At 43.1% G+C, this 15,491-nt stretch overlaps 1 protein-coding gene and 1 long non-coding RNA gene across 2 annotated transcripts in view; both read left to right on the plus strand.

Moving 5' to 3' along the window:
• Window positions 1-15,491, plus strand: part of UAP1 (UDP-N-acetylglucosamine pyrophosphorylase 1) — an 87,169-nt gene that overhangs the window by 39,701 nt on the left and 31,977 nt on the right. The window lies entirely within an intron of this gene.
• On the plus strand, window positions 9,581-13,860 carry LOC310709299. The gene is made up of 2 exons (XR_014527450.1): window positions 9,581-9,922; window positions 12,935-13,860. It is a non-coding gene; the product is annotated as an uncharacterized lncRNA (long non-coding RNA).

The raw sequence follows: 15,491 nt of genomic DNA on the forward strand, positions 1-15,491 counted from the left end.
ACTCGCGCATGCGTAGAAGCGCTAAATCGTGTCAACATGATTCATGGTGTCAACATGACTGTGATGTGTTACAAGTCATTAACTCCAAGCCTCATGGCCATGCCTCAGAAAACACAAACCACCCCAGCTTTTCAGAGCTGGCTATCGTGGCTTTAATCTTTGTGCATTGCTACGCCTGATGGCTGAACCGTAGAAAGCACTGACTTTTATCTATCTATTTTCACTGCCAAATGTTGCAGGGGGCCATTTTCCGCAGTTTGGCGCTGCTTTAGAGTTAATCGGATGACGTCAGGTTTTCGGTTAGAGCGCCAAAGGCTCATTTTGTGGGGCGCTGTGAAACGTGCGGTTTTCACTGCTAAACATTGCACTGGCCATTTTGCCAGTGCTCGGCGCAGGAATCCCTTTCCCATAATATCTTATACATTTTAGACAGCACTTTTACATTATGCAACAGGTCTCTCTCCAGTTGTGATATTTGGCAAAATCTTGATCCTGAGAGTTAGGGTGCCGAGGGCTGATTTTGTGGGGTGCAGGAAAACATAGTGTTTTCACTGCCAAATGTTGCATGGGGCCTTGTTACAGCATATGGCTCTGCTTTGGAGTTAGTCAGACAACCCCAGATTTTTGGCCAAATCTTGAAACTACTGTTTAGTGTGCTGATGGCTCATTTTTTTTGGGGGGGGGAGCTGTGAAACGTCTTTTTACAGGGGCTCTTCCTGGAGTTTGGCACTGCTTTGGAGTTAATCGGATAATGTCATATTTTTGGCGAAATCTTTACGCTGCAGGTAAGGGTGTCGAGGGCTCATATTGTGGGGCACCATGAAACGTAGTTTTTTCACTGCCAAATGTCACATGGGGCCTTCTCCAAGCATTTGGCGAAACATAGTGTTTTCTCGACAAACGTTGCAGAGGCTTTCCCCCGCAGCTCAGCACCCTTTGTAATGATTCGGCTGACCTTGGATTTTTGGCGATATCTTAACCCAGCAAGTTAGGGCACTGAGGGCTCGTTTTGTGGGGTGCTGGGTAATGTAGTGTTTTCTTTTTCCCCCCAAAAAAATTTATTGGTTTTTTCACAAAAATTTAAGCACACAGACAAATAGACAAACAAACATAAATCATAACCTTATTAAGACTAATCTAATTAACATTTGTTAAGTGACTTCCTCGTATCCCCCTGGTTGGATTTCAGTGCATATCATTTTAATGTTTTTCCAAATCAATATTCTTATAAAATTAACTTAATCACTTAACATCTTTCTTACTTCCCAGTTCAGTATTAAACATATTAATTCATCACATATTACATATTTAAATCCTACGCCTATCCGCTATATGCAAGCTTTTTCCAATTAATTTAACTTAACATATTTAACTAAATAGTCATTAAATTTCGTCCATTCTTCCTGATACTCCTCCTCCTTCTGGTCAGGGACTCTTCCAGTCCGATCGGCTAGCTCCAAAAAATCCATCATCTTCATCTGCCATTCTTCCACTGTTGGTACTTCTTGCGTTTTCCAATTCTTAGCTAACAAAATTATTGCTGCAGTTGTGGCATACAAAAATAATTTAACATCTTTTGGGGGCAATTCCAAACCTGTTATTCCAAGAAGAAAGGCCTCTGGTTTCTTTATAAATGTATATTTCAACATTTTTTTCAATTCATTATAAATCTTTTCCCAGAAGCCTTTCACCTTGGGGCAGGTCCACCACATTTGATAGAAGGTACCTTCTTTTTCTTTACATTTCCAGCAATGGTTATCAGAGTTATGATAAATCTTTGCTAATTTAACAGGGGTCAGATACCATCTATACATCATTTTCATTATGTTTTCCTTTAGTACAGTACATGCAGTGAACTTCACCCCTTTCTTCCACAATCTTTCCCAATCCTCAAACATGATGTTATGTCCTACATGTCTTGCCCAATCTATCATCACTGATTTAACTTGTTCATCCTTCGTATGCCACTCTAACAATTGGAAATGTAGTGTTTTCAAAGCCCCCCCTCCCCAATGTTGCAGGGGGCATTCTCTGGGTGTTTGGTGCTGCTTTGGAGTGAATCAGATTGTAGCACCCTGCTTGTGGTTAACGCTTAGCTGGAATGAAATATTCAACGCAGCAATAGAGAAATTAAAATAATTATTTATTTGTCAGACAAATAAATGAGAGGCACAGTGGTATATGGTTACCAAGCTCTGGCCTGGCTCCTGCCATTATGGCCAGCCCTTATATTCCCTTAATCCAGCCCCCTTTGCTCCTCCTGTGGCTGCCTCTGTCCAATCAGCCTAGTTGGATTTCCTATTGGCTGATTGCTATATCCAATCCTAAAAGATACACCCACATCCTCCTGTCCTTATATGGAACACAAACAGCTATATATTGTTACATCTATAAATGACAAATAAGTAGTAATATATCTTACATGTGTCTCAACAAGGAATCTTAATTACCAGCTCACCTCTTGCCCTCCCTGCCCTATTGCCTTCTAAAACAAATGGTTAATCTTAAATTTTTATCTTAAACATATGTCAAGGATCTTGAGTTTCACATCAACATTGAAAGATATCCTTCATTTGAAGGTTTCTAAACAAATGTCTGACAGCTAATATATCAGGACAGCATTTGATGGCGTCTTCCTGTCTGGCAGGGGGGCTAAACTGCTGGCTGACTTAATTCCAGGATAAATACAACTCTTCTAGCATTTGTTAAATCCTTTGCATAATTACATTTAAGCCAATATATTTAAGCTAATATATTTCATACATTATCATAGGTAACCTTTTAAAAGAATAAAGCTTCTCAAAGTAGAAAGGAAGGAACTCAGTTTAAAACAGTTTCAGAAGAAGGCTCTTCAGTTTACATCCCCCCCCTTCAGCAAGCTGCTTTTCCCATTATCTGTTTAAGGAAGAAACAGCTTTAAAAAGACTTCCCAGCTAGATGCTTTAAAAAGACTTCCCAGCTAGATGCTTTAAAAAGACTTCCCAGCTAGATGCTTTTTCTCCCATTTGCCTCTGGCCTTAGAAAATACAGCTCAAGGTTTAAAAGAGGCCCATGGTATCATTTTACTATTTGCCCATTCCTAATTATATTTATCTCTGCCTTTGTTATCTTCTGTAACATGTAGGGTCAATGTCCTGCTTTTAGTCTGTAATTTCAGCTTTTACGACTTTGAGAATTGTTTTCTGCTATCAATCAAAAAGGGGCCCCTTGTCTAGGAAAACAGTGCCAGTGTTTTCTTAAGCAGCTAGCCTTCTTGCCTGGCATGAATACTTTTGAAAATCTACTTTTGAAAATCTAAGCCCTCTTTAATATACAAGTCCTGATCAAACATTAATAAAATGCAGGCTTATGCCTGATGCCTCATTCCCCCCTTTCAAGCTCAAGGACCTTCGTCCCAAGTGTCCTTGATAGCTTGACCTTCATCATATTCCTGAGGTAAAGCTCTGTATAGGGCCATGATATGAGGTAGAGTTTCATTTGAAACCATCTTGCTAATTGTACTTCTAAAACATGAAATGATACATGGCATCATACATAAAACCATTACCACTACTGTCAAGAAAAACAAGCAAGACAATAGTATCCCTTTGAGTCCTGTGACATTAGGTAACCAATTGGTGAGCCATCCCATATCCCATCCTTCCCATGTTTGTACTGGGACATGTGCTATATTCTCCATCTTTGTGGCCAACACACGGATTGCCTCACCATTATCTGAAATGTTAAAGCAACAGGCATTCCCTGTCAAGTTCAAGACTCCACATAGGCCTCCCTGCTTGGCAAGTACATAATCCATTCCCATTTTCAGCTGCAAAATGGCGGCTCTACTTTCATCCAATTGTTGTGCAATAAGTCTCAAACTCCGGGCCGTTGCATTGGTTACAAGTTCCACTACTGCTTGCAATCGAATTATTCTGTTTAGATTATAAATAGGATCCCGTGCCCCTTGTATGAGCTCACCAGGATTCCAGGAGGCAGGATCATAATAGGCTATAATGCGCTCTGGTGGCCAATCATCAGTACCGCTCCAACTTTGGGTACTTCCTCCTGCTATATGAGAAATATCAGCGTTTCTTCGTGTACGCTTGGCCAAATTAGTAGGCATAATCCACATTGGTGGTAATACCCATCCCAAGAAACAAGTCCCACTCCATTTGGAGGGGAGTTTCTTGTATGCCCATTCTCCACATATCCACCACAACCATCGGGTCTGAGGTCTTTGGTACGTGGAGTACAGAAGGCGAAATAGCAAAAGAGGTAGAGAGTTCACAGTGCAGTATGTTAGATTGCCTTTTTCTGTCACAGTTATGTTCCATACCACTTTCCATGCATGAATAAAAGGAGGTGCACAGGGCAAGGTATTCCGAGTTCGATAGGTAGTATCGTGTGCCCAGGTATTCTTAATATTATCCCAAGTATAGTGACAATGAGAAGAGCCTATCATGGTAGAATCAGCTGCATCTGATGATTTATGTACACAGAATTCCCCTTGTACAGGTATAACTCGTAATGGTTTAGTTGAGTTCCATCCGGGGAAATTCTGTACTTCTGTTTGGTGTGGTATTTTGCTTACCATACCAATGGCATCTAATGGTATCGGTAATAAGGGCATACCTCCCTCTGAATCATCTGGCCCAAGAGAGCAAACAAGGCAATTGGTCCTATTTGCAACATTGGCTACCATTTCAGCTAAACCTACCCACATATTGTGGTCATGGTGGAATCCATATTTAGTCAATTTGGCCAGATTCAAGGACCCTTCCCCTTCCCAAGGGATCAGGATTAATAATAGAATCATGTTGATGTCTAGCATATGCATTCCTTCCACAAAAGATTACCTTATAGTGATAGCAAATAAATATTAGTCCCAATATAATTCCCCCAGTGACAGAAATGGGGAACCACCAAGACCAAAACATATATCCCGAGGATCCCCAATGAGTAATATCTCTGATAATTGTTCCACAAGGGGGTGGGCAGTCAATTAATTGTATAAGAGAATCTTTCCTTTCACAATCGCTGGTTCAGATGCTCCTCAAGCTTCAGGCGTGCGCAGGTCAGCCAGCTTCCAGGTTGTGGCTGCAGCAGGCCGGTCGTCTAATGTTGCCCGTGACCTAGCCCGTTCCCGGTAGGGCTAGATACAGGGGTTTTTGGAGAGAGTCAGTTTAAGAGGATTAGAGGGGTCACCTTTGCACGTCCAACTGCCTTCGGACTTCTTCAAACGGGAGTGATGAATCCAGGGGGTCACCTCAGCTACCTTCACCGCTGTTGGAGTAGAGAGCAAGACGGTGTAAGGTCCACGCCACTTAGGTGCAAGTGGATCACGTTTCCACTCTTTCACCCATACGCTATCGCCAGCCTGGAACTGATGAATCGGCTCGGCAATGCTGCACGGCGTGCGCTCGAGGACCCACCTGTTAAGAGAAACAAAAACACGGGAGAGAGATTGCACTTGTCCCTGTGTCACATGGTCTCCTATTTGTTTAAGATCAGCTGGAATATCCTGAACAAAGGAGGGCGGTCTCCCATACAGGAGCTCAAAAGGTGACAACTTAAGTCTTTTTGTGGGTGCACACCGAACACGAAACAGTGTTATGGGTAACACATCTACCCATCCCAATCCCGTTTCCTGGGTTAATTTTGCCAATTGGGTTTTCAGAGTCCGATTCATTCTTTCAGTTTTCCCTGAACTCTGAGGCCTATAGGCTGCATGCAGTCTCCATTTCACTTGTAAGACTCGACATACTTCTTGTACTACTTGATCAATGAACGCTGGCCCATTGTCACTTCCAATGCATCTAGGTAATCCAAACCTCGGGATCAATTCAGTGAGGAGTCTCTTAGTTACCTCTCGTGCCTTTTCAGTTCGGGTGGGAAAAGCTTCAACCCATCCGGTAAGAGTATCTACAAACACAAGGAGATACTTGAATCCCTTAGAAGGGACCAGCTCTGTGAAGTCCACAATTAGGCTTTCCATGGGGACATATCCCACATGTTGGATTCCAGGAGGTTGTACCGGTCCCTGCCTGGGATTGTTTTTAGCACAAAGAACACATTTCTGTGAAATGCAAGTTGCTAATTGTGATAGGTTAATAATATACAACTTCCGACTGAGACTCTCTCTGGTTGCAGTACCGCCAAGGTGAGTAGATTCATGATAATTTCTTACAATTGTGCCTGCTAGATGATGAGGTACATAAATCCTATTGTCTGGCAGGATCATCCAACCGTCCTTCACAACTGCTCCTTCCTGTTCAGCCCACTTCCTCTCTTCTGGGGTATAGTGAGGTTTAACTTCTTCTGGAACTACCTCTGGTATGAGGGCTGCTATAAATCCTCCCACAGGCTTTTGGGCTGCCTCTCGGGCTGCTTTGTCAGCAGCATGATTTCCTCTGGTTATTGGATCCCTTCCTCGTCCATGACCTTTGCAGTGCATTACAGCAATCTGTTCTGGAGCCCATACTGCTTCTAACAGGATTTCTACTTCAGGTCCATATTTCAAGGCCTTCCCGTGGGCTCCTATTAGACCTCTTTCTTTCCATAGAGCACCATGTGCATGCAGGGTTAAGAAGGCATATTTAGAATCAGTATAGATGTTTGCCTTACATCCGGCTGCCAATTGCAGAGCTCTAGTTAAACCTATAAGTTCAGCTTTTTGTGCTGAGGTGCCAGCAGGCAAAGCTTCAGCTTCCACAACTTCCTCATTGGTGACCACAGCATATCCTGCTCGTCTGGCACCTTCATGCAGGTAACTGCTACCATCAGTATAATATACAACATCTGGATTTTTCAATGGTTCATCTTTCAGATCGGGTCTACTGGAATAAACTTCATCCATTATTTGGAGACAATCATGTGATTCTTCATCATCTACCTCTGGTAGGGGCAGCAAAGTCGCTGGATTGAGCATATTCACTACTCGTAGATGAATCCTGGGATTTTCACACAATAGGCCTTGGTACCTAGCCATCCTTGGGTTCGTTAGCCAATAACTACCCTTATATTCCATGAGTGTCAGAACAGCATGAGGTACATTCACATACATCGTCTGGCCGAAGGTAAATTTATCAGCTTCTTTGACAAGGCTTGCAGTGGCCGCTACTGCCCTTAGGCATGGAGGCCATCCTTTTGCTACTGAGTCCAATTGTTTTGACAAATAAGCTACTGGACGGTTCCAACTTCCTAATCTCTGGGTCAGGACTGCCGCTGCAATCCCATTCTGTTCATGTACATACAGCTGAAAGGGTTTTTCCGAATTAGGCAGTCCAAGGGCTGGGGCCTCCATAAGTCATTGTTTGATAACTAAAAAGGCTTGTTGCTGCTCAGGTCCCCATACGAATGGGTCCTTTTCTGCACCTCGAGTGCTTTCATGTAAGGGTTTGGCCAGACTGCTGAAATCAGGTATCCATAGTCTACAAAACCCTGCTGTTCCCAGGAATCCTCTGAGTTGTTTCCTTGTGGTAGGTTCCTTGATATGGCCATTCAGTATTTTGCTTCGGCCACTCTAATTCACATAACGTTCTCAGGCGCTCTGGCGTCATTTTGACTCCATATGCCCCTGAGAAGGCTTTCTTAAAATTATTTAACATACATTCAAGAGGTGTATTTTCCCCTTTTGAACCCCCAACTCCCATTGTATGGCCCTGTGAAGTATCCACTCAGTCACTCACACACACGCTTCGTGGATTTCCTTGCCTGGTGAAGTCGCCTTACCAGGAACCGAAGTACTGCCCACTCCACACTCAGGTCAGCTACAGATTGCTCTGTACTTTCTCACACATACAATGCGCTAGATACTTCACCACACACTCTACCTCCCAACTTTCCTTTCCCTACACCAGATCACCATCTGATGTACCCAACCACCTAGCGTACTCAGTTCCCACTTACTGAGACGCAGAAGTTTGATCAAGACTTCTCTTCCTCCCAGTTAATTGGAGGGCCAAAAATCCCTTTGTGCACTTACCCTTGGTTGGTTCCGTTTCCCCCCGGTCCGTCGCCGTCAGTGGGCAGGGTATCAGACAGACGAGACTTCTGCGTTCCCCTGGAAAAAGACTTTCCAGTGCGCGCTGGGTAGGCAGTGAGTGGTCTTCTCTCTTGTACCCCGCCCAGTAAGGCGAAGGGGCTGCGTTCCAGCAGACCACTTATCCGAGTCACAGGCGCACCATAAAATGTAGCACCCTGCTTGTGGTTAACGCTTAGCTGGAATGAAATATTCAACGCAGCAATAGAGAAATTAAAATAATTATTTATTTGTCAGACAAATAAATGAGAGGCACAGTGGTATATGGTTACCAAGCTCTGGCCTGGCTCCTGCCATTATGGCCAGCCCTTATATTCCCTTAATCCAGCCCCCTTTGCTCCTCCTGTGGCTGCCTCTGTCCAATCAGCCTAGTTGGATTTCCTATTGGCTGATTGCTATATCCAATCCTAAAAGATACACCCACATCCTCCTGTCCTTATATGGAACACAAACAGCTATATATTGTTACATCTATAAATGACAAATAAGTAGTAATATATCTTACATGTGTCTCAACAAGGAATCTTAATTACCAGCTCACCTCTTGCCCTCCCTGCCCTATTGCCTTCTAAAACAAATGGTTAATCTTAAATTTTTATCTTAAACCTATGTCAAGGATCTTGAGTTTCACATCAACATTGAAAGATATCCTTCATTTGAAGGTTTCTAAACAAATGTCTGACAGCTAATATATCAGGACAGCATTTGATGGCGTCTTCCTGTTTGGCAGGGGGGCTAAACTGCTGGCTGACTTAATTCCAGGATAAATACAACTCTTCTAGCATTTGTTAAATCCTTTGCATAATTACATTTAAGCCAATATATTTAAGCTAATATATTTCATACATTATCATAGGTAACCTTTTAAAAGAATAAAGCTTCTCAAAGTAGAAAGGAAGGAACTCAGTTTAAAACAGTTTCAGAAGAAGGCTCTTCAGTTTACATCCCCCCCCTTCAGCAAGCTGCTTTTCCCATTATCTGTTTAAGGAAGAAACAGCTTTAAAAAGACTTCCCAGCTAGATGCTTTAAAAAGACTTCCCAGCTAGATGCTTTAAAAAGACTTCCCAGCTAGATGCTTTTTCTCCCATTTGCCTCTGGCCTTAGAAAATACAGCTCAAGGTTTAAAAGAGGCCCATGGTATCATTTTACTATTTGCCCATTCCTAATTATATTTATCTCTGCCTTTGTTATCTTCTGTAACATGTAGGGTCAATGTCCTGCTTTTAGTCTGTAATTTCAGCTTTTACGACTTTGAGAATTGTTTTCTGCTATCAATCAAAAAGGGGCCCCTTGTCTAGGAAAACAGTGCCAGTGTTTTCTTAAGCAGCTAGCCTTCTTGCCTGGCATGAATACTTTTGAAAATCTACTTTTGAAAATCTAAGCCCTCTTTAATATACAAGTCCTGATCAAACATTAATAAAATGCAGGCTTATGCCTGATGCCTCAAGATGACATTGGACCTTTGGAGAAATCGTGACCCTGTGGGTTAGGGCACTGAAGCCTCATTTTTTTGGGGGGGGGGCGCCATAAAACGTGGGGTTTTCACTGCCATGGATCACAAAACGGCTGCTATTTTGTGCAAAGCTGGTAGACTGAGAAACTAGTATTTTATTTTTATTTTTAAGAAGATAAACTAAAGGTGTGTGCTTACAGGTAAACAGATACCAGTGTGCATGCCCATTATGACCTCAGGCAAGAATCAAGAAAATACAGGTGGTCCCTCTTAACTGACATTCTGAACTGAACAGAACTGAAGGGAGGGGCTGGTTCTGGAGCCAAGCTGTTTAGATTGGGTTTGGGTGGATGCGAAGAGGATGCCTCCAACTTCTTGGGCTTTGCTTCTCAACTTATTCTGCCTTCTGGGACCCCCCAGCCCAAGACCAACCACCTCTTGGATAGGTGAGCATGCAGATATTTTGGAATGTGAGTGTGGGGCAGGATGACCGCGTATGAAAGCTCCTTTGAGCACAAGTGCTGGCCCCCCTTTTCTCTCCCATGGAGGCCCTGAACTGGCCAGCTCCTGGTTCAGGGCCTCCAAGGGAGAGAAAAGGGAACCTCAGTTACTCTTTGCCTTCTGAGGACAATGTCTCCCTCCCAGAGCCCCAAGACTTACGGCTGCTGCTCTAACAGCCTCAGGACATCCAAGGGATCATGAGCAAAGCACACAAGCCCTGCCCGCCAGATGTGAAGCACTCTACGGAGAGAATTTGCGTTTTTTAACTGGCTGAACAGAGTTTCAGCCCTTGGGGAATTTGATTTCTTAAACATACACCTTCCCCTTCCTTGTGTCCCTGGGGAGAAAAGCCAATCCTGCTTTCTTCCTTTGGTAATTTAATCAGAGGAAATAACTCTTTCAATGGTCTAATAGATTTGCTGAATCATGAATTCTGTACATGCACAGAGGCTATACCTCTTGAAACCCCAAAGATGGGCAAGATGGGGCATTTCTCTCCACTTGGCTCCACCGGATATTGCTGATGGCCAATGAAAGCCCAAGTAGGGATTCCTAGTGGGGGATGTTGCTGTGGTATAGTGGAGGAGCAGGGCCAGGAGGCTAACTTGGACACCTGAGAACACAAAAAAGCAGCAGCAAAACAACTACATGTTTCCTTTTAAATGGGCCTCCCTGCTGAGTGTAAAGCATAGATCCTCCTTTTTTAAGGGAAAAGGGAGAGAAGGCTTCTCCCAAAGTGTTAGAAGGCCACAAATAATGTAACAATAGAACAAAACAAATGTGCCGTTTCATGTGATACAGAATCCTATGTGCAAATCTGTTAGATTGAGAAATTTGTACTAAATAAGAAAAAAAAATTAAAGGTGTGTGCTTGCAGGTAAACAGATTGGAGATTTTCTGCAAGATCTTGTGAGATCTCATTGAAGTCTTGCAAGATGTCCAGGAGAGCAAAATATGTATTGAGATTTGGGAGAGATCTTGCATGCTCTTTCAGGGACCAAAGCCATCACTGCTGCAGCGCCAAAGGCAGGTGGCTAAGGGGTGGTGAGTGTCCCACGGGGCGAAATGGGATGTACCCCCCCTCAAGCTCAGGATTCCAGAACTAACAACTGTCAGTTGGGAGGGACGGAAGGCAAGGACCCACAGCCCAGGTGGGGCTCGCTAGCTTGGGGAGGAGGTGTGTGATTCCTCAGCTGGAGTAGATGCAGGACAGTTGAGGCTCACATGCCTCATCACCGCAAAAGCTATAACTGGAAAGCTGTCCTGGCCAGGCCTGTGTCCTTTGGCTCCAGTTGGGAGTGAGACGGATGACGTCTGATTTTTGGCGAAATATTTTTTTTTTTTTAAAAAAAGGTGGAGGCCAAGGCTCGAAAAAGACCCAATATGGAGGCCTACTGGCCGAAATATTGGGAAATAATTGAAAGAATTGGAGACAAATGGAAATTGCAGAGCCAAGATAAATTAAAAAATAAGGTGCGAGATTGGTTACATTATGCTCAAATTCAAGAGGTTTTTAAAATGGATAAAAAAGTTGGTTTCCAGGTGGAAAAATCGAAATTGGAGACAGAATTGTTAGAACCAAAGACTAAGATATTATCGAGAATGTATAACTTGCTGCTTAAGTGGAATACACAGGATGAGACAGTTAAATCTGCCATGATAAAATGGGCACAGGATGTTGGACATAACATTATGTTTGAAGACTGGGAAAGGTTATGGAACACCGGAATGAAATTCACGGCATGTAGTGCCTTGAAGGAAAATATTATGAAAATGATATACCGGTGGTACATGACCCCAGTCAAGTTAGCTAAGATATATCATCTGTCTGACAACAAATGTTGGAAATGTAAGGAGGCAGAAGGGACTTTTTTTCACCTCTGGTGGACCTGTCCAAAAGTGAAGGCCTTCTGGGAAATGATATATAATGAATTGAAAAAGGTATTTAGGTATACCTTCCCCAAGAAACCAGAGGCCTTCCTGCTGGGCATGGTGGACCAGAAGGTGTTAAAGAAAGACAGAACTTTGTTTATGTATGCTAGTACAGCAGCAAGAATACTCATCACAAAGCATTGGAAGACACAAGATTTACCCACGCTGGGGGAATGGCAGACGCAGTTGATGGACTATATGGAATTAGCCGAAATGACTGGCAGAATCCGAGATTTGGACGAAGAAACAATTGAGGTGGATTGGAAAAAAATTAAAGATTATTTGCAAAAATACTATAAGTTGTATGAATCTTGAGATAGTGCACGATTAGAAAATGTTATGCTATAGCAATATGATTAAGTAAACGGTAAAATAAGTTATAAAAGAGAAAAAGAGACAATGTGAATCAAACATATTATGTTTATTTTAAAGGTATTAAAACTGAGTTACAACATAATGAATTTGGAAACATAATAATTGAAAGTTACAATAAGGTATGAAGCAAGGTAACAAATTGCTGACATTGTTTAATATAAAGAACGCAGATCTGGAAGGTGTGGGGAAGTCCAACAGGGATTTATGGACAGTTGAATTATTACATATTCATAATCTTTTTTGTATCTTTTTGTTAAAAAAAAATAAAATTGTTTCTTGCTTTGTTTTTTTTTTGTATTTTCTGGAATGTATGAACCTATGAAAAGAAACGCAATAAAAAACATTATAAAAAAAAATAAAAAAATATGATTTTCAAGTTTATACATTTCAATAATTTTGCAGTCATTTTAACATTTCAAAACTTGACTTCCTTCCCCTTCTTTCTGCAGTTCTTTAAATTGATTCTTCATATCTTATGCATATCGAAATTACCTCAATTTCTTCATTTATGCATCTGCTTTAAATAGATAATCTTATTAAACTGCAGGTTATTCCAATAATCCTGCCAATGTTCTCATCTGTTTACAGTTTGTAACTATTCATTCAACCATTTCCATTCTTTAATAAAAAGTTTGTTCTCTTGCTCCTAGAAACGGTCAGCATGTGACAGAGGCCACATCCTGGGAACGGTTTGACTGGCCACCTAAACCAGGTGAGAGCAGCCAAAGAGTCTCAAATGCTCAGGAATTTCCCCTGTGTGCCAAGACAGGCTCCAGCAGATTGAGCGGACAAGACCAAGCGTGGGCCCAGTGGTCAAGAAGGTGGTTTCTGCAATGCTGTGGAGGGAAGTGAGGGGCAGATGGGGCTCATCCACCTAGAAAGATAGCCCATCGAGGAGAAGGAAAACTCTGATCCTAATTTGCCTTGTGGGATATCTTTGGGAGCTGAAAAGGCTAAGGAGTAAAGCCTACACAAATCTGGAGTGGAGTCCCTCAGGCGGTTGGATGGCGTCGTTTACAACCCCTTCTGACAACTCCTGCAGCCCAACTGGTGCCTAACTCTGCTTTCCTTGGAGACCCATCTGCAAGGCCAAGAGAGGGAGTCTTGTCATCCGGGAAGCCCAGGACCTCCAGACACACTGCCCAGTCTTGCTCCCTGGAGAGGTCACTTTGGGACTGCTGACACCGTTGCTTGACTTTTGACCTCACCCCTGGAGGCGCACTCCATTGCTTCTCAAGACAGACAAATGACAACATTAAAAAACTATTTGAAAGAATTTTATTTCATTCACAAAAGACAATCTGGCATGTGATTAGGACAGTGGTTTTCAGACAACGGGTGACACATTTATTGATCCAGTTTGGAAGTCTCTGTCTTGTCTTCGCACATGCGCAGTTCCATCTAGGAGCAACAACAAGGGAAGGAGCCAAACTGTCGACTCCTGCAGCGAGACTCAGGATTTCCACTCATGCTCACAAACGTAGGAAAAAGCACCGCCTAGGATAAAAGGATGATCAGAGAATAGCATGTTTGTAAAGGAACTTGATTAGAATAATAATGATGATGATGATTTTTATTTTATTTTTCTATTTGGGTTTGTGGGGAAGGGGGGAACTGGGTCTTGGTGGGGAGGGAGATCTGTGCTGGAGTTGCTGGCCTCACTGCTGTTGCTGCCCGGAAGAGAAAAGAAGAGAAAATACTTTTAATCTTTCCATTTATTATTATGTTGACAACCCATCTTTCCTTCAAGGATCTCCAGGTGGCTTACGCTATTCTCCCTTTCTTTAATTACATTTACTTCCTCATTCCATTTCTCTTCCAATATCTCTTCCTCCTCCTCCTCGCAGACCAGTGGGTGGATTTTAGGGGCACGACAGCAGGAGGCCAGCAGCTCGCACAGTCTGCCACACTGGCCATTCTTCTTTCAACAGCCTTGGAGAACAACTGAGTAGGCATCTAGAGTGTCAACTGAACAGGCATGTGGATCAGCTAGTCACTGGGCACAGTCTATTCTTTTGGAGGGGGCTTTCCCCAGTTTCCATTTATAAGAAGTTTGAAAGGTTGCCTCTTTATAAAGTCTGTTTCCTTGTGACGAGAGACCACACTGGAGACTCAGTGTATTTGAAATATATCAAGGTAAAGGGACTCCTGACCATTAGGTCCAGTCGTGGCCGACTCTGGGGTTGCAGCGCTCATCTTGCTTTATTGGCGGACCGGTCATGAACAGCTTCCGGGTCATGTGGCCAGCATGACTAAGCTGCTTCTGAACCAGAGCAGCGCATGGAAACGCCCTTTACCTTCCCGCCGTAGCGGTACCTATTTATCTACTTGCACATTGACGTGCTTTCGAACTGCTAGGTTGGCAGGAGCAGGGACTGAGCAACGGGAGTTCACTCCGTGATGGGGATTCGAACTGCCAGCCTTCTGATAGGCAAGTCCTAGGCTCTGTGGTTTAACCCACAGCGCCACCCGCATCCCTATTATTTATTTATTTAGATACTTGGGTTTTGGGCGAAGGGAGAACTGGGTCTTGGAGTGGGGTAGAGCTGTACTGGAGCTGCTGGCCTCACTGCTATCGCTGCCTGAAGAGAAATGAAGAGAAATGAAGAGAAAGAATTCTTAATTTTTTCATTGATTACTACATTGATGGCCCATCTTTCCTGCAAGGATCTCCAGGTGGCTTGCGTTATTCTCCCTTCCTTCCTTCCTCATCCCATCCCTGAACTCTTCTTGAATCAGGGAGCTGCCTCCCCCCATCCCAGTGATCCAGATTCTCTCTGGCCTCCCTGTTCCTCAAGAACAAAGATCAACACTCCCCATCTATATATCGGTGGCATCCATCCCCTGGTCGCTTGGTCTTACATAAATTGTTTTCACCTTCACTAAAGATTCCTTCTGATCTTCATAACCATCACTTCATCCTCCCATTTCTCTTCCAATATCTCTTCCTCCTCCTCCTCACAGACCAGGGGATGGATCTTTGGCACGTGACAGCAGGAGACCAGCAGCTCACGCAGCCAATCTTTATAAACTAATCTAACCATGACTTGGTTCCCTATGTTTCTGAATCTTGAGGGATAGTAAAAGAAACAGAATGCAGAAGGAATTAGGAATCCTACTTATACTTTATATGAAGAAAGTCTCTTCATTACACCAGAAAACGTATTTCCTTTCTCACAAACTACCTCCTCAAACTAAAGATGCTCA

Source organism: Podarcis liolepis (assembly GCF_965112155.1).
Source record: "Podarcis liolepis genome assembly, chromosome: 6".
NCBI classification, from domain to species: Eukaryota; Metazoa; Chordata; class Lepidosauria; order Squamata; family Lacertidae; genus Podarcis; species Podarcis liolepis.